This window comes from Oncorhynchus keta, chromosome 1 (genome assembly GCF_023373465.1).
Source record: "Oncorhynchus keta strain PuntledgeMale-10-30-2019 chromosome 1, Oket_V2, whole genome shotgun sequence".
NCBI classification, from domain to species: Eukaryota; Metazoa; Chordata; class Actinopteri; order Salmoniformes; family Salmonidae; genus Oncorhynchus; species Oncorhynchus keta.
The window spans coordinates 36,334,536-36,354,422 of record NC_068421.1 but is presented as its reverse complement, the minus strand read 5'-3'; the positions used below and the strand labels follow the sequence as shown (position 1 = coordinate 36,354,422).

At 46.1% G+C, this 19,887-nt stretch overlaps 1 protein-coding gene across 2 annotated transcripts in view; it reads left to right on the top strand.

Moving 5' to 3' along the window:
• LOC118382723 (A-kinase anchor protein SPHKAP-like) overlaps positions 1-19,887 on the top strand; it is a 131,532-nt gene that overhangs the window by 56,065 nt on the left and 55,580 nt on the right. The window lies entirely within an intron of this gene.

The following is a 19,887-nucleotide window of genomic DNA, read 5'->3' as shown; positions in this document are numbered from 1 at the left end:
TGTGTGATCAGTGATATCTCTGATCTATCTGTGCTGTGTGTGACCAGTGATATCTCTGATCTATCTGTGCTGTGTGATCAGTGATATCTCTGATCTATCTGTGCTGTGTGTGACCAGTGATATCTCTGATCTATCTGTGCTGTGTGTGACCAGTGATATCTCTGATCTATCGGTGCTGTGTGTGACCAGTGATATCTCTGATCTATCTGTGCTGTAATCTGTGTTCGCTGCACCTCCTTCTCTGTACCACCTATCAGGCAGTGGCAGTGCTCAGGCTGAAGGCTGTGGGCCTCTTGGTCCCTCAGAGTCTCTGTCTGAAGGTCACTTTGCTGTGAGTACAATTTACTCAGTAATTTCCTCCCATTGATCCAACTGGCCTTCTGTAAGGAGATTGAATTGGCGGGGGGGAGGGAACCCGCGTCATTTGTTTTGTTTAGCGGCAGTTGGATACATCATCAGCCCGAGCTAAAAATGGCGTTGCGCACACAAATACACACAAATACACACACACGTATACACACACAAATACACACACGTATACACACACAAATACACACACACGTATACACACACAAATACACACACACACGTATACACACACAAATACACACACACGTATACACACACAAATACACAGACACATATACACACACGTATACACACACAAATACACACTTACTCATTCATCGGTACACAGACTAATGACAACGCAACTCTTACAAACACTAATACATAGAGCCAAGCCCTCTCCTCTCCTCTCCTCTCCTCTCCTCTCCTGGCCTCTCCTCTCCTGGCCTCTCCTCTCCTCCTTTCCCTTCTCCTCTCCCTTCCCCTCTCATCTCCTCTCCAATTCCTGTCCTCTCCATTCTCCATTCTCCCATCCCCTCTCCTCTTCTCTCCTTTCCCCACTCCTCTTCTCCCTTTCTCTCTCCTCTCCTCCCATCCCCTCTCCCTTCCCCTCTCCTGTCCTCTCCCTTCTCTATTCTCCCTTCCCCTCTCTTCTTCTCCCTTCCCCCCTCTTCTTCTCCCTTCCCCCCTCTTCTTCTACCTTTCGCTCTCTTCTTCTCCCTTCCCCTCCCCTCCTTCTCCCTTCCCGTCTTCTCTCCTGTCCTCTCCCTTCTCTATTCTCCCTTCCCCTCTCCTCCTCTCCCTTCCCCTCTCTTCTCCCCTCTCCTCTCTTCCCCTCTCCCTTCCCCTCTACTCTCCTCTTCTCCCCTCTCCTGTCCTCCCTTCCTCTCCCCTCTCTTCCCCTCTTCTCTTATCCCTTCCTCTCTCCTCTCCTGTCCTGTCCTCTTCTCCCTTCCTCTCCCCTCTCTTCTTCTCCCTTCCCCTCTCCTCTCCCTTTTCCTGTCCTCTCCCTTCTCTATTCTCCCTTCCCTCTTCTTCTCCCATCCCCTCTCCTCTCCCTTCCTCTCCTCTCCTGTCCTCCCTTCCCCTCCCTTCTCTTCTTCTCCTATCCCCTCTCCTCTCCCTTCATCTCATCTCCTGTCCTCCCTTCCTCTCCATTCTCTTCTTCTCCCATCCCCTCTCCTCTCCTCTCTCCCCTCCTGTCCTCTTCTCCCTTCCTCTCCCTTCTCCCTTCCCCTCTTCTCTAATCCCTTCCTCTCTACTCTCCTGTCCTCCTCTCCCTTCCCCTCTCCTCCCCTGTCCTCTTCTCCCTTCCCTCTATTCTTCTTCTCCTATCCCCCCCCTTCCCTTCCTCTCCTCTCCTGTCCTCCCTTCCCCATCCCCTCTCTTCCCCTGTCCTCTTCTCCCTTCCCTCTTCTTCTTCTCCTAACCCCTCTCCTCTCCCTTCCTCTCCTGTCCTCCCTTCCCCTCCATTCTCTTCTTCTCCCATCCCCTCTCCTCTCTCCTCTCCTGTCCTCTTCTCCCTTCCTCTCCCTTCTCCCTTCCCTCTCTTCTTCTTCTCCCATCCCCTCTCCTCTCCCTTCCTCTCCTGTCCTCCCTTCCCCTCCCTTCTCTTCTTCTCCCATCCCCTCTCCTCTCCTCTCTCCTGTCCTGTCCTCTTCTCCCTTCCCTCTCTTCTTCTTCCTTCCCTCTCTTCTTCTTCTCCCATCCCCTCCTCTCCCTTCCCTTCTCCTCCTCTCCTCTTCTCCCGTCTTCTCCCATCCCCTCTTCTCTCCCTTCCCTTCCCTTCTCCTCCTCTCCTCTCTCATCCTCTTCTCCCTTCTTCTCCCTTCTTCTCCCTTCCCTTCCCTTCCCTTCCCTTCCCTTCCCTTCCCTTCCCTTCAATTCCCTTCAATTCCCTTCCCTTCAATTCCCTTCCCTTCCCTTCTCCTCTCCTCTCCTCTGTCCTCCTTTCCCTTCCCATCCCCTCTCCTCTCCTCTCTCCCCTCCTGTCCTCTTCTCCCTTCCTCTCCCTTCTCCCTTCCCCTCTTCTCTTATCCCTTCCTCTCTACTCTCCTGTCCTCCTCTCCCTTCCCCTTCCCCTCTCCTCCCCTGTCCTCTTCTCCCTTCCCTCTCTTCTTCTTCTCCCATCCCCTCTCCTCTCCCTTCCTCTCCTGTCCTCCCTTCCCCTCCCTTCTCTTCTTCTCCCATCCCCTCTCCTCTCCTCTCTCCTCTCCTGTCCTCTTCTCCCTTCCCTCTCTTCTTCTTCCTTCCCTCTCTTCTTCTTCTCCCATCCCCTCCTCTCCCTTCCCTTCTCCTCCTCTCCTCTTCTCTCGTCTTCTCCCATCCCCTCTTCTCTCCTTTCCCTTCCCTTCTCCTCCTCTCCTCTCTCATCCTCTTCTCCCTTCTTCTCCCTTCCCTTCCCTTCCCTTCAATTCCCTTCCCTTCCCTTCAATTCCCTTCCCTTCCCTTCCCTTCTCCTCTCCTCTGTCCTTTTTTCCCTTCCCTTCCCTTCTCCCCTCCTCTGTCCTCTTCTCCCTTCCCTTCCCTTCTCCTCTGTCCTCTTTTCCCTTCCCTTCCCTTCTCCTCTCCTCTGTCCTCTTCTCCCTTCCCTTCCCTTCTCCCCTCCCCTCTCCTGTCTTCTCCCTTCCATCTCTTCTTCTTCCTCTTCTTCCTTCCATCTCTTCTTCTTCTTCTCCCATCCACTCTCCTCTCCCTTCCACTCTCCTCTTCTCCCTCCCCTCTCTCCTCTCCCATCCCCTTTTCCTTTCTCCTCTCCTCTCTCCTCCTAATCCACCTGTCTAATGGATGCATCTCTTCTCTGTCTCACCTGTTACTTCAGGTGAGGCCCAGTGAGTCAGTCTGTTCTATACACTGTAGAGGTTACTCAGACAGAGAGACACAGTGTTAAAGTCCAGCCTGGTCTCTCTCTATCTGGTGAATATTACTCTAAAGGTCAGTAGCCCTCGGAGGGGAAATCCATTTGCAGCCAGTGAAAGAGCAGGCTGGTGTAAGGGGGTTGGAGCTGGGCCGGAGGGGGGGACTGTTTCATACGCCTGAGGCCCGCTGGTGCTCTGTGTTTGCTTAACTGTCAATTGAGGACACACAAACACACGCAGGCACGCAAGCATGTAGACACACAAACAAGCATCCACTTGTGTCAACTCTCTAGAGACAGCAGGAGCGGTAGAGATACTCTGAATGATCGGCTATGAAAAGCCAACTGACATTTACTCCTGAGGTGCTGACCTGTTGCCCCCTCGACAACCACTGTGATTATTATTGTTTGACCCTGCTGGTCATCTATGAACATTTGAACATCTTGGCCATGTTCTGTTATAATCTCCACCCTGCACAGCCAGAAGAGGACTGGCCACCCCTCGTAGCCTGGTTCCTCTCTAGGTTCTGGCCTTTCTAGGGCGTTTTTCCTAGCCACCGTGCTTCTACACCTGCATTGCTTGTTGTTTGGGGTTTTAGGCTGGGTTTCACGGTCAAATCCCCTTCCCCCTCTTTCACCTTCTGAACTGTTTTTTACACCTTGCATCACCATATCCCCTCCAGACAGGAGACAAGTGTAAGACGTTACGTACATACAAGGCCACTGAGACCAGTGAACAGCAAAACACTTTTAACCTGACAGCCTTGGTTATGTCAGTAGAAGAACACGGTAGATGGTAGCAGCACTCCCCTCACTCCATGGGCCATCTGGCTCTATGCCAAGACGCTGAGCAACTCTGAAAGGCAAACGCTTCAATCCTCCCGCAGGTCTTAGCTTAACGTTAGTAGTTGTAAAACTAACATTAGCTGTGTGCCGGAGATATTTAGGTCATGTTGGTTCTGTGGTAGCCCACTGTAAGGAGACATTAATTTAATTGTAGCCCACTGTAAGGAGACATTAATGTAACGGTAGCCCACTGTAAGGAGACATTAATATAATGGTAGCCCACTAAGGAGACATTAATATAATGGTAGCCCACTGTAAGGAGACATTAATGTAACGGTAGCCCACTGTAAGGAGACATTAATATAATGGTAGCCCACTGTAAGGAGACATTAATATAATGGTAGCCCACTGTAAGGAGACATTAATATAATGGTAGCCACTGTAAGGAGACATTAATATAATGGTAGCCCACTGTAAGGAGACATTAATATAATGGTAGCCCACTGTAAGGAGACATTAATATAATGGTAGCCACTGTAAGGAGACATTAATATAATGGTAGCCCACTGTAAGGAGACATTAATATAATGGTAGCCCACTGTAAGGAGACATTAATATAATGGTTGCCATATTAATATAATGGTAGCCCACTGTAAGGAGACATTAATATAATGGTAGCCACTGTAAGGAGACATTAATATAATGGTAGCCCACTGTAAGGAGACATTAATATAATGGTAGCCCACTGTAAGGAGACATTAATATAATGGTAGCCACTGTAAGGAGACATTAATATAATGGTAGCCCACTGTAAGGAGACATTAATATAATGGTAGCCACTGTAAGGAGACATTAATATAATGGTAGCCCACTGTAAGGAGACATTAATATAATGGTAGCCCACTGTAAGGAGACATTAATATAATGGTAGCCACTGTAAGGAGACATTAATATAATGGTAGCCCACTGTAAGGAGACATTAATATAATGGTAGCCACTGTAAGGAGACATTAATATAATGGTAGCCCACTGTAAGGAGACATTAATATAATGGTAGCCCACTGTAAGGAGACATTAATATAATGGTAGCCACTGTAAGGAGACATTAATATAATGGTAGCCCACTGTAAGGAGACATTAATATAATGGTAGCCCACTGTAAGGAGACATTAATATAATGGTAGCCCACTAAGGAGACATTAATATAATGGTAGCCCACTGTAAGGAGACATTAATATAATGGTAGCCCACTGTAAGGAGACATTAATATAATGGTAGCCCACTGTAAGGAGACATTAATATAATGGTAGCCACTGTAAGGAGACATTAATATAATGGTAGCCCACTGTAAGGAGACATTAATATAATGGTAGCCCACTGTAAGGAGACATTAATATAATGGTAGCCCACTGTAAGGAGACATTAATATAATGGTAGCCACTGTAAGGAGACATTAATATAAAGGTAGCCCACTGTAAAGAGACATTAATGTAACAGTAGCACACTGTAAGGAGACATTAATGTAATAGTAGCACACTGTAAGGAGACATTAATATAATGGTAGCCCATTAATGGTAGGAGACATTAATATGCGTTTGCCCAGAGCCAGCAGGAGCAGCTGGAGCAAAGCTAAGCCTGTCCTTCCCCACTGTGCGTGTGGGATGGGAGAGACAGAGAGAGGGAGAGGCAGATTGTGAAAGAGGGAGAAGATGGATGGAGATAGAGAGAAACCACAGAAAAAGCATTGTGTGAATAAGAGCAAGTGTTTTTCTGTGTTATCTGTTACAATCTCTTAAAGCCTGGAGGTGTGTACCACACCAACACAATGCAGTAGCTAAACGATCAGACCTAGACCACCTGAGTACCAGACTTCAGGTCTCTCACTGCTTCAGGTCAATCTTGAGCCTGATTTAATGTTCTCACAGCGAGTTAGAAATTCTATCCACCGTGGGATGACAGCAAGCACCTAGTTGACTGCGCACACACACACACACGCGGTTGCTTTTATGTCAGTATATTGACGTTTAGACTGAGAGAACGGGTTGTACACATATACACGTGTGCACGCAAACACAGAGAGAAGGGCCATCTGCCCATCTGCAGACAACGATTCTCAGTGTTCTCACAGTTCAGTTGAAGCACACACACACACACACACACACACACACACACACACACACACACACACACACACACACACACACACACACACACACACACACACACACACACACACACACACACACACACACACACGCACACACGCACAGTGTTCTTTAGTGGTGTTGATAAATACCACACAGCAGACCAAATCTGATTCCTAAAGAAAAGTACATAGTCCTTCATGGGCAGCCAGACACATAATCAATAAGCCAATTTAGAAATATTGTTCATTAATACACACAGAGAGCACGTCAGGAGCCCACTGCATATAGGAGAGAAGGAAGGAAGGACGAGTCTAGTGGTTATGTGAAGATAATGAGACTGACAGGATATACAAGCTTCCTGCATCGCAAGGAAACTCATCTCAAGTCCAACCCGTCTGTCTACACACAGACTGCCTGCCTGCCACAAACCCTTTCCATCGTGAAGGGCGGCCATGACAGTTATGGCTCTGTTATTGTTGTTGCTGTTGAGTTGCAGGCTCTGTCTTTTACACTCTCTCTCTCTCTCACACACACACACACACACACACACACACACACACACACACACACACACACACACACACACACACACACACACACACACACACACACACACACACACACACACACACACACACACACACACACACCTTTCACTCTCCTGTTGAGGGGAGACAGAGCATACAGTAAAGAAAGCATTGCATGGGCAGTGGGCTAACATAACGAGAGCTAGTTGGTCTATGTTTACGGTAGGAATGCAACACGGGGTGGAAATGTTGGATTTATTTTTATTCATATAAACCTTTATTTGAACAGTTTAGTCTCAATGAAATTAAAAATCTATTTTACATCATAAACCTGGCCAAAACAGCAGCATACATACAGTCAGTGATGTAAAGTACTTAAGTAAAAAATACTTTAAAGTACTACTTAAGTATGACTGGAACGAATTGCAAGCTGGAGACTTATATTTCCCTCACCAATTTTAAACATCAGCTATCTGAGCAGCTAACCGATCGTTGCAGCTGTATATAGTCCATCTGTAAATAACCCACTCAATCTACCTACCTCATCCCCATAGTGTTTTTATTTACATTCTGCTCTTTTGCAAACCAGTATTTCTACTTGCACATCATCATCTGCTCATCTATCACTCCAGTGTTAATTTGCTAAATTGTAATTACTTTGCTACTATGGCCTTTTTATTGCCTTACCTCCTCACGCCATTTGCACACACTATATATAGACTTTCTTTTTTTCTATTGTGTTGTTGACTGTATGCTTGGTTATTCCATGTGTAACTCTTGTTGTTGTCTGTGTCACACGGCTTTGCTTTATCTTGGCCGGGTCGCAGTTGTAAATGAGAACTTGTCCTCAACTAACTTATCTGGTTAAATAAAGGTGAAATAAATACATTTTAAAACGTAGTTGTTTTGGGTATCTGTACTTTACTTTTGATATTTTTGACAACTTTTGCCATTACTCCACTACATTCTTAAAGAAAAGAATGTACTTTATACGCCATACATTTTCACTGACACTCAAAAGTACTTTTGAATGTTTAGCAGGACAGGAAAATGGTCCAATTCACACACTCACCATGAGAACATCCTTGGTCATCCCTGCTGCCTCTGTTCTGGCAGACTCACTAAACACAAATGCTTTGTTTGTAAATTATGTCTGAGTGCCGTCTGGTTTGCTTTAAGGCACATTTCAAATGTTTCCAATGATAGCATTGTGTGCATCGTGTGATTTTAACCAATTATGGATAGGCATTGCCAACTAATTGCCTACTAATTGTCTACTAATTGGTTGATGATGTCATTGGAAACGTACCATTTTCACATATGTTGATGTTAAGGTGGTACTGGAGATGATGAATATATAAGTTAAAACATTGCAATGTTCCTTTAATATAAGGAATTTGAAATGATTTATACTTTTTACTTTTACTTTTACTTTTGATACTTAAGTATATTTTAGCAATTACATTTACTTTTGACACTTAAGGATATTTAAAACCAAATACTTTAAGACTTTTACTCCATGAAGGTATCTTTACTTTTAGTTTGACAGTTGGGTACTTCTACCACTGCATACAAGTAACTGCCAAAATAAAGGGAACACTTGAGTAAATGAGGGATACAAAGTATATTGAAAGCAGGTGCTTCCACACAGGTGTGGTTTCAGAGTTAATTAAGCAATTAACATCCCATCATGTATAGGGTCATGTATAAAAAATGGCCTGTTGCCCATTATTTTAACTACTGTGGCTAGAAGATGAGACCTCAGTGACTTTGAAAGTCACTAGTCACCAGATGCGCCCCAGGGTAGCAGGGTAGCCTAGTGGCTAGACTAGTAACCGGAAGGTTGCAAGTTCAAACCCCCGAGCTGACAAGGTACAGATCTGTCGTTCTGCCCCTGAACATGCAGTTAACCCACTGTTTCCAGGCTGTCATTGAAAATAAGAATTTGTTCTTAACTGACTTGCCTGGTTAAATAAAGGTAAAAAAAAAAGAAAAAAGATCTTAACTCAATTGACCACTGAAGAGTTCTAGGAGATTCTGGAGAGGTGCCTGAGTCAGACTTTTCCACTACCATGAACGAAACACCAAATATTGGAAGAATGGTGTCGCATCCCTCCAATAGAGTTCCAGACACTTGTAGAATCTATGCCAAGGTGCATTGAAGCTGTTATGGAGGCTCGTGGTCAACCAATGTCCTATTAAGATGCTTTATGTTGGTGTTCCTTTTATTTTGGCAGTTACCTGTGTCCTGTGTAGCAGGCCTGTTTTGATGACTGTTTAAGTGTAGTGTTACCCATAGATCTTGGTTGGATTCCAAGGTATTGCACAAGTATACGTTTCATCCCCGTGCCCCAGGCCAAACAACCTGTGTCTGTATTCTGAGTCATACATCAGAATCCCAACCCGAGCCTCTCCTTAGTCCACACCACTGTACCTGCAGAGGACGTCTGGCCTGAAGCAGTAGACTCCAATTAATTAAGGGGTTTTAATAAGCTTCTCTAGATCTATCTACCCTTCCTTGTTCATTCATATATCATTTATCCATCCATCCAACTTTCGCTGATTCATCCATCTATCGTACCAACCTCATTTATCCATCCAACCTATTAGCTGAAGCAAGCCCATATTTTCTTTGGAATATAAGTGTTGGCAGGCCTGGAGCTGTCCATGGTAACTGATCATGGCTATTGCCAAGCAGAACCCTGGAACTGAACTGTGGGTTCCTATAGAGTGGCAGCCAGATAGTGGAAGTAGAGAGTGCAGTATGCAGGCATTTTTAGAATGAACTTGGCGGGATTGTGACACTGTATCTACATCTTTGCTGCTTCTGTTGATATGTAACTGAGCCTGCCCAAACAACAGGGCAGCCTGTCTTTCTGTCGTTCTCTCTTTCTGTGTGGGTGGTGTAAATGGGTTACAGTCAGTCAGTACGAATAACCTCATTTTGTTCAGCAGATAAAATATGTACATAATGGAGGATTCAGCCAGCAGACTGTTAGATGGTCTTATGAACAGCGAAGGGAATAGGCTGGAACAGAAACAGAGAGGAAGAGAGGAAGAAGGATAGATATAGAGAGTGAAAAAGGAGAGTGAGGGAGAAATAGAGATGAATGAAAGAGAAAGGCAGAGGGAGGGAGAAATATGGAGGGATGAAAGGGAGGTAAATATTGAGAAGGGGAGAAAAGGGAGAGAGGGAGAAAGAGGGTGTCAAAGTTAATGAAGACAGAATGCAGGAGCTTGCAAAAGGTTCCACTGAGAGTAGAGGATGATAACGGCTCCCACTACACAACCAGCACTGTATTTTCAATGCAATGCAACACACATAAACACACACCAAAATGATGAATTCAACCATGTTTCTCTATTATCCCACCAGCTCTCTTTACTGCTTTTCTTCTCACACCCCTCTCTCTCTCTCTCTCTCTCTCTCTCTCTCTCTGTCTCTCGCTCTCTCTCTCTCTCTCTCTCTCTCTCTCTCTCTCTCTCTCTCTCTCTCTCTCTCTCTCTCTCTCTCTCTCTCTCTCTCTCTCTCTCTCTCTCTCTCTCTCTCTCTCTCTCTCTCTCTCTCTCTCTCTCTCTCTCTCTCTCTCTCTCTCTCTCTGTCTCTCGCTCTCTCTCTCTCTCTCTCTCCCCCTATTTTAAAAAACATGTTTAGCATATTTCTCTCTGCAATTTCCCTTGGTTCAGCACTCTTTCAACTCTTGAGCAAAGGACTCTGATGTACTCAGACACTCAGAGCGGTTTCAGCACTGTGCTGAGAAACTCAATGCTGCTTTAGACCAAAGGCAACAAAAAGGGAAAGCATTGCTTTAACACAGTTTCTTGGGACCAGTGAGTGAAAGATACCAACTTTTCACTCTCTCTAGTTCTCTCTCTCTCACACACACACACACACACACACACACACACACACACACACACACACACACACACACACACACACACACACACACACACACACACACACACACACACACACACACACACACATTTTAAATACTTTATTTGAATCCACAACTCACATTACATTAAAAAAGGATTCAAACATTACAAAGGCCTTTGCATAAATTGACAATCAATTAAGGATACAGAAAGCACCTTCTCCAAACAGCTAGGCTGCCCATAACAGATGGAACAGACCAATACCTAGCCGATTGCTTTGCTTATGTAAGGACCAACGCCAGGGATCAGAAGCAGGTACGGGGAGTCAAACATTTAATTAGAAAAGACAGGTAACAGGACAGAAACAGCGTCTGCACACAGGTATACAAGGTTAATGCAGAAGCAGGGAACAGAGCGGGGAACCAGACAGATATAGGGAAGGTAAAGACAGAGATGATTGAGTCCAGGTGAGTCCAAAAATCTCTGACGCGTGACGGGGGGAAGGCAGGTGTGCGTAATGGTGACAGCAGGAGTGCGCAATGCTGGGGAGCCGGGCGCCCCCAAGCGCCAGGGGGGGAAGAGCGGGAGCAGGCGTGACAGATTAAGTCTTAGGAAGGCCTGCAATCTGGAGTCACCGTAGGCCTAGAATATCAACGCTACTAACTTGCACCTACTGTATATCTGAGTCTGCCCAATAGTGAAATGAGGGGCTGGTATTTAATGGCAAGTTACAGAAGTGAGTGACCTTTTAGGGAATAGTATTACTAATTCACTACACATTTTGGATGGGAATAGTCCACTAAACAGTCTCAGAAGAAGACATTAAATTGTAGCTTGAACAGGAAAATAAGGAGAAAACAATCAGAGCACAGCTTCCACAACACTAGAAAGAGCAAACAGAGAAAGCAACAAGGGACAGGACCCAGAGGAGCAGCCCAAGGATCCACCCAACTCAGAGGAGAGGAAGAGAGTAACAAGGGACACGACCCAGAGGAGCAGCCCAAGGATCCACCCAACTCAGAGGAGAGGAAGAGAGCAACAAGGGACACGACCCAGAGGAGCAGCCCAAGGAACCACCCAACTCAGAGGAGAGGAAGAGAGTAACAAGGGACACGACCCAGAGGAGCAGCCCAAGGAACCACCCAACTCAGAGGAGAGGAAGAGAGTAACAAGGGACACGACCCAGAGGAGCAGCCCAAGGAACCACCCAACTCAGAGGAGAGGAAGAGAGCAACAAGGGACACGACCCAGAGGAGCAGCCCAAGGAACCACCCAACTCAGAGGAGATGAAGAGAGCAACAAGGGACACGACCCAGAGGAGCAGCCCAAGGAACCACCCAACTCAGAGGAGATGAAGAGAGCAACAAGGGACACGACCCAGAGGAGCAGCCCAAGGAACCACCCAACTCAGAGGAGAGGAAGAGAGCAACAAGGGACAGGACCCAGAGGAGCAGCCCAAGGAACCACCCAACTCAGAGGAGAGGAAGAGAGCAACAAGGGACAGGACCCAGAGGAGCAGCCCAAGGAACCACCCAACTCAGAGGAGAGGAAGAGAGCAACAAGGGACACGACCCAGAGGAGCAGCCCAAGGATCCACCCAACTCAGAGGAGAGGAAGAGAGCAACAAGGGACACGACCCAGAGGAGCAGCCCAAGGAACCACCCAACTCAGAGGAGAGGAAGAGAGCAACAAGGGACACGACCCAGAGGAGCAGCCCAAGGAACCACCCAACTCAGAGGAGAGGAAGAGAGCAACAAGGGACACGACCCAGAGGAGCAGCCCAAGGAACCACCCAACTCAGAGGAGAGGAAGAGAGCAACAAGGGACAGGACCCAGAGGAGCAGCCCAAGGAACCACCCAACTCAGAGGAGAGGAAGAGAGTAACAAGGGACAGGACCCAGAGGAGCAGCCCAAGGAACCACCCAACTCAGAGGAGAGGAAGAGAGTAACAAGGGACACGACCCAGAGGAGCAGCCCAAGGAACCACCCAACTCAGAGGAGAGGAAGAGAGCAACAAGGGACACGACCCAGAGGAGCAGCCCAAGGAACCACCCAACTCAGAGGAGAGGAAGAGAGTAACAAGGGACACGACCCAGAGGAGCAGCCCAAGGAACCACCCAACTCAGAGGAGAGGAAGAGAGTAACAAGGGACACGACCCAGAGGAGCAGCCCAAGGAACCACCCAACTCAGAGGAGAGGAAGAGAGCAACAAGGGACACGACCCAGAGGAGCAGCCCAAGGAACCACCCAACTCAGAGGAGAGGAAGAGAGCAACAAGAAAGGACAAACAGCCCTTTGTTCTCCTCCATGAGGCCTAACCAGAACCAAGGATCAAAGACTGCCCACAGACTGAGTATGCCACTCCTGATGTTCAGATACTGTATCTTGAGGTATTTTCTTATCGGTCACTCTGTTCTATAACTTTTTCTACGATCATTCTCATTATATTTGTAAATATATTGATTAGTGTAATTATATGTTGATGGTATAAAATCATTGTCTTTTATTCTGGTGAAGTAAGCTCCAACTGATTCTCAAAGAATTCATACCTTTAAATCAATTATGACTATTGTTCTTATTATGGTCTCAGAGTTAGTGCTCAAATAACTAATAAGGCAGGTTCTCTTAGAACACAGTCTCTGTCCATTACTGGACTGGGGCCCCATTCAAATCATTTCATCGAAATAAGTGTACAGACTACTCTACACTCAGTAAGCCCAGGAAGGAGTCTCTCCGGGTAGCTGCTTTGTTTAAATACTACAGGCCACAAAGTGGCAGTAGCTTATATGGCTTGTCTGATGTAGCTAATGTAAGCTAACTAGCAAGATGCACTGTCGTTGCTAGCTATATAGAATATGTAGTAAGCCCTTGTTGATACGAACCAGATGGCCACAACTAGATAACCAGCGTAGCTAGCAACATTATAATTACATCACAATGGATTCATTTTCTAATGAAGCAGCTGCCTGTTAGCTGTCAATAATTTGTGGAGTAGCTAGCTAGCTTTGTTTTGCTAAATGGCAATGCTAACCGTCAAGCTAACTTTAGCCAGCAAGTGAACTAGCACTGGCAGTATGGGATAATGGAGAATGAACAACATTATTTCTTCATCACCTTGCAAGATAGTTAGCTTGGTAAACATTTAGTGTTATGTGCATTGGGCTGCACTTACCACCCCATTAATTTCATATGACGCGTGTGTGACTGCCTGACTCAGTTAGCAAGCTAAAGTTAGTGAGCTAGCTAACTAATGAGCAGGTGCATAATATCAAACTGAACCTAACAAAAAAAATACTTCAAGCACAGAAGTTGTTAACTAGATGTAAAATATGTCACTTCTGTTGGTTCCCCCACGTGGAGGTTTGTGCTCTCTGATTGTCTTGAAGCCAAGTTCAGCAGGGAAGTATTTTGTTCTAGCAAGAGAAGGAAGGTCCTCCTGAAGTACATATCGGCAGTCAGTGTGTCTGTATCATAACTGTTGCGTCGTTGCGTCAGCAGATGATGTTCAGCAGATGATTCATTCTGGTAACAGTGTAAATCCATTCAACATTCGGGACACCCAAGCCCCACACGCGCACACGCACACGCACACGCACACGCACACGCACACGCACACACACACACACACACACACACACACACACACACACACACACACACACACACACACACACACACACACACACACACACACACACACACACACACACACACACACACACACACACACACATGCATGCTCACACATAATGTAGACCCTGAACCAGAGGCTAATTCCAATTCACCCTTATGCCTCCAAGCATGCATTGAGTCACTGCGCTCGGGTGCTCACCTGTTACTTGACATGACTTGACCTGTCATCATAACATGTCCTGGATGACTGAGTACACATGAAGGGAGATTAAGGAACTGCTTCACTCTCTCTCTCTTTCATATCTTTCTCTCCCTCTCTCTCTCTCTGTGTATCTCCCTCTCTTTCTCTCTCTATCTCTGTCTCTTTCTCTCTCTCTATGTGTATCTCCCTCTCTTTCTCTCTCTATCTCTCTCTGTGTATATCCCTTTTTCTCGCCCTCTCTATCTCTGTGTATCTCCCTCTCTTTCTCTTTCTCTCTATCTCTGTCTCCCTTTCTCTCTCTCTCTCTCTCTCTCTCTCTCTCTCTCTCTCTCTCTCTCTCTCTCTCTCTCTCTGTGTATCTCCCTCTGTTTCTCTCTCTCTCAGTGTATATCACTTTTTCTCTCCTTCTTTCTCTCCCTCTCTATCTCTGTGTATCTCCCTCTCTCTCTCTCCCTCTGTCTCTCTCTCTTTATCTCTTCTCCCTTTCTCTCTCTGTCTCTGTGTCTCCCTTTCTCAATCTCTGTGTATCTCCCTATCTTTCTCTCTCTATCTCCGTGTATCTCCTTGTCTTTTTCTCCCTCTCTTTCTCTGTGTATCTCCCTCTATCTCCCGCTCTATCTCTGTGTATCTCCCTTTCTTTCTCTTAGTGCATCTCCCCCTCTTCCTATCATTCTCTCTAGCTTTTAACCCTCTCTCTTTCTATTCATTTCTCTCGCTCTCTTCCTCTGTTTCCTTCTCTATATGTCTCCTATCTGTGTTTCTGAGTGTGTGTGTATGGATGGGGTGAGAAGGATCTGGACCTGCTGGAGATTGAGTGTGGCATCAAAGCGAGACCTTTCCACTGTTTAGACACTGGCAGCTTTCCCATCATTACGAAGAGGGCCATGCGGCTAGCTAATTACCCATAATCCCTTGCATCCCTTGTGAACCTTGTCATACAATACCTTAGTGTGTGTGAGTATGCACGCATACTTTTGTGTGCTTGTGCACATGGTGTGTGTGTAGATGTATTACTGTCTGAGGTTAGTTCCAATCGGCACTCGCTCTATTCCTCTGTCTGACTCCTCTTCCGGTTTAGAAGAGTTTATTTAAAGAACATTCACCTGTCTCTCTGATCTTTAAAGGAAGAAAGGCAGGGGTCAAAAGGACCGTGGCGGGCTGAATAAACAGTTTTGATGTTGATGAGGATGTTGGAGTGATGAGGATGTAGTCGGAGGGGTGTGTGTGTGTCTAATAAAATCAAATGAAATTGGTCACATGCACAGATTTGTTATAGCAGGTGCAGCGAAATGCTTGTGTTACTAACTTCAACAGTGCAGTAGGATGTCTTGCAAATACAATACAAATAAACAAATAATAAAATTAATTAAAAATCTAAACAAGAAATCAAGAAATTACAGAACGAGCCCAAGTAATAATCCAGAGTAGAAAGTAACAATTAGAATGAGCATGTGTCAGAATCCAGAATATAAATACGTGGTGTTCATAGACAGTATATCATTTGGAGAAAAAAATGGTATGTACAGTAGTAGCGACTTTAGGATGAGCGCGAATATAGTATTGTCATACGTAGTGAGTAAACAACAGTATTTAAACAGAATATGAGGTGACCAGCGTTCAATGATTACTTATAGATGGGGTATTAGTCTCAAGGTGTAGGACAGAGTATCGGGTAGGTAGCCGGCTAGTGATAGCTGTTCAACAGTCCGATGGCCTGGAGATAGAAGCTGTTTTTCAGTCTCTCGGTCCCGGCTTTTATGCACCTGTACCATCTCTGTCTGCTAGATGGTAGCAGAATGAACAGACCATAGCTTGGATGGCTGATGTCTTTGAGGATCTTCTTGGCCTTTCTTTGACACCAAGTGCTGTAAATGTCCTGGAGGGGAAGGCAGCGTGCCCCCGGTGATGCTTTGGTCTGAATGCACCACCCTCTGGAGAGGCATGAGGTTGAGGGCGGTGTCGTTGCCATACCAGGTAGTGATGCAGCCTGACAGAATGCTCTCAATGGTGCATTTGTCGAAGTTTGTGTGTCTTAGGGGCCATGTCGGATTTCTTTAGCCGCCTGAGGTTGTAGAGGCACTGTTGCGCTTTTCTTCGCCATGGTGTCGGTGTGGTGGGACCATTTGCTTGTAAGTAAAGATTTCACTGTAAGGTCTACCTACGCCTGTTGTATTCGGCGCATGTGACTAATAACATTTGATTTGATTTCAGGTCCTCGGAGATGTGCACGCCAAGGAAATTTAAGCTTTTGACCCTCTCAGCTACAGCCTTGTAAATGTGTATGAGGGCACGCTTCCTCGTCTGTCTCCTGTAGTCCACAATCAGCTCCTTAGCCAGGGCTTTAACCTCCTACCTGTAGACTGTCTCATCGTTGTTGGTAATCAGGCCCGACACTGTCTTGTCATCAGCAAAATGTATGATTGAGTTGGAGTCGCGTTTGTTGGGGCGGTATGCAAATTGTAGTGTCTAGGTTTGTCTGGCAAGATGAGGTTGTATGGTTCTTGACTAGCCTCTCAAAGCACTTTGTGATGACAGAGGTAAGTGTTACGGGGCGATGGTCATTTAGTTCAGTTACCTTAGCTTACTTAGGTACAGGAACAATGGTTGATGTCTTGAAGCAAGTGAGGATAACAGACTGGGATAGGGAGAGGTTGAATATGTCCGTAAACACTCCAACCACCTGGTCTGTGCATGCACCGAGGATGCGGATTGGTATGCCACCTTGAGAGGGTTAACACGCATGAAAGTCCTACTCATGTTGGCTACAGAGATCGGGAGCCCGCAGTCCTCGTGAGCAGCAGGGGCCCACGACGGTGGCTCTGTGTTGTTTTCCTCGAAGGGGGCAAAGAATGTGTTAAGTTTGTCTGGGAGTGAGGCGTCAGTGTCCACAACGTGGCTGGTTTTACCTTTATAATCCGTGATTGTCTGAAGTCCCTGCCACATGCGTCTCGTGTCTGAGCCATTGAGTTGCGACTCTACTATATTCTTGCAATGTCTTTCTTCTTTCTGATGTACTCGTCCATGTTCCCAGTCACCTTACCGTGGTTAAATGCTGTAATTCGCACATTCTTTATTGCGTGAATGCCCAATGTTGAACAGACCTTACGATGCGTGCTTCCTGCTGTAATTTCTGCCTATGGGCGGGGAGGAGCAGAATGGATGCCTGATCAGATTTGCCTGAAAAGGGGGGGGGGGCTTGTAGCCATCTCAGAAGAGAGAATAACAAGCGTCTTCTTTCCGTGTATAAGGTCACAAGGTGAGACCCAGATGCATCCACAGGAGGTGGATGGTTAGAGTCTTTGTAGTTTATTTCTAATCCAAAAGGAGTAGGCAGGAGAATGGTCATGGACAAGCAAAAGGTCAAATCCAGATTCTGAGTCCATTAGGTAAAGAGTGGCAGACAGGCTCGATGTCAGGGCAGGAAGAAGGGTCAGGCAGGCGGGTACGGATTCCAGAAAAACAGGCAAGGGTCAAAACCAGGAAGACTAGAAAAAGAGAATAGAAAACAGGAGCACGGGAAAACACTCTAGTCGACTTGAAAACATACAAGACAAACTGGCACAGAGAGACAGGAAACACTGGGATAAATACACTGGGGGAAATAAGCGACACCTGGAGGGGGTGGAGACAATCACAAGGACAGGTGAAACAGATCAGGGCGTGACACCGCGTATAGTAGAGGCGGTGTGTTGGTTGAATTTCAGGACAAATATCCTTAGATTTCCTTTGTTAATTAAAGTCCTCAGCTACTACAAATGCAGCCTCCGGATATGCGGTTTCCAGCTTACTCAAAGTCCTGTATAGTTCCTTGAGTGCCACCGTGATGTCGGCTTGAGGGGGGATAATAAACAGCCATGACAATTATCGATGACAGTCTTGGGAGCTAATGAGGGCGGCATTTGATGGTGAGGTATTCCAGATTGGGAGAGCAGGCGTGCCTGTCCGCCTGCCTGTGTGTGTAATACAGCCTGGAAGAGCAAGGCAAAGGGATGATTATGGGAGTGTGGGCTGGTGCTTGAGAGCAGCTGTTGATGCACACAGGGGAGACGACTAGGGCCAATAAGGGATCCGTTGATGAGATGTTTGGATGATGCTCTTTACACTCAGACAATTTTTGAATCAAGCTCTCTCCTCAGTATCCATCAGAAAGGTTGTGACTCCATCGCTGTGTTGGAGGAAGCCATAACTGAGTACAGTGACACCTTCATCATGCCAAACAAAGTCATCACTGTGTGCCGTGACCTCATTAATATGCGTCGTATTACTTCATCAGTGTGCATGGCAACCTCATTACAATGTGTGGTGACTTCTTCATTGTGCAAAGTGACTGTTTGCATCTGCATGACAGCCTGAGCTATGTCTAATGAGTTTAGCCATGGTACTGTGCCATTGCTATGCACTTAAACTTTTACCAACTCTTTGCCATTTAGCAGACGATTTTATCTGAAGCAACTTACACTTATGCGTGCATACATTTTTCCATATGGGTGGTTGCGGGAATCAAACCCACTATCTGGGCATTACAAGCACCATGCTCTACCAACTGAGCTACAGCTTTTAGGCTATGTTCACCATGGAAATACTGTGGATTTGGGTTAGGGGCACCATTACACTAAAAGGGAAAACAACAATATCTAGTCTTCTCATTAGCATACACTGAGTGTGCAAAACATTAGGAACACTTGGTCATTCCATGACATAGACCAGGTGAATCCAGGTGAAAGCTATGTTTCCATATTGATGTCACCTGTTAAATCCACTTCAGTCAGTGTAGATGACGGGGAGGAGACAGGTTAAAGAAGGCTTGAAAACAGCCTTGAGACAATTGAGACATGGATTGTGTATGTGTGCCATTCAGAGGGTGAATGGACAAGATTTAAGTGCCTTTGAACAGGGTATGGTAGTACCCTGTAGGTGCCAGGCCCACTGGTTTGAGTGTATCAAGAACTGCAATGCTGCTGGGTTTTTCCACGCTCAACAGTTTACCATGTGTATCAAGAATGGTGCACTACCTAAAGGACATCCAGCCAACTTGACACACCTGTGGGAAGCATTGGAGTCAACATGGGCCAACATCCTTGTGGAATGCTTTTGACACATTTACATTTACATTTAAGTCATTTAGCAGACGCTCTTATCCAGAGCGACTTACACCTTGTAGAGCCCATGCCCCGGCTAATCTCGGCTGTTCTGAAACTCAATATTAGGAAGGTGTTCCTTATGTTTTGTACACTCAGTGTACATGGATGTAGATTGTTCACAAATGAAAAGCCTCACAAGTAATGTGTGTGTTATTACCCTGCAGAGGTGTGTTAGGGGTGGGTGGTGTGTGAGTCACAAGGCAGAATAACAGCACAGCATAAGGCAGACAAACATTCTCTAACCGTGGGCTGATATAAGATGGCGTGTGTTTGTCTGTGTTGTATATGACGATGTACTGCTGTGCTTCCCACTTCCCAAGTTCCCATTCCCATAATGCCACAGCAAACACCTGCCATTGCGACT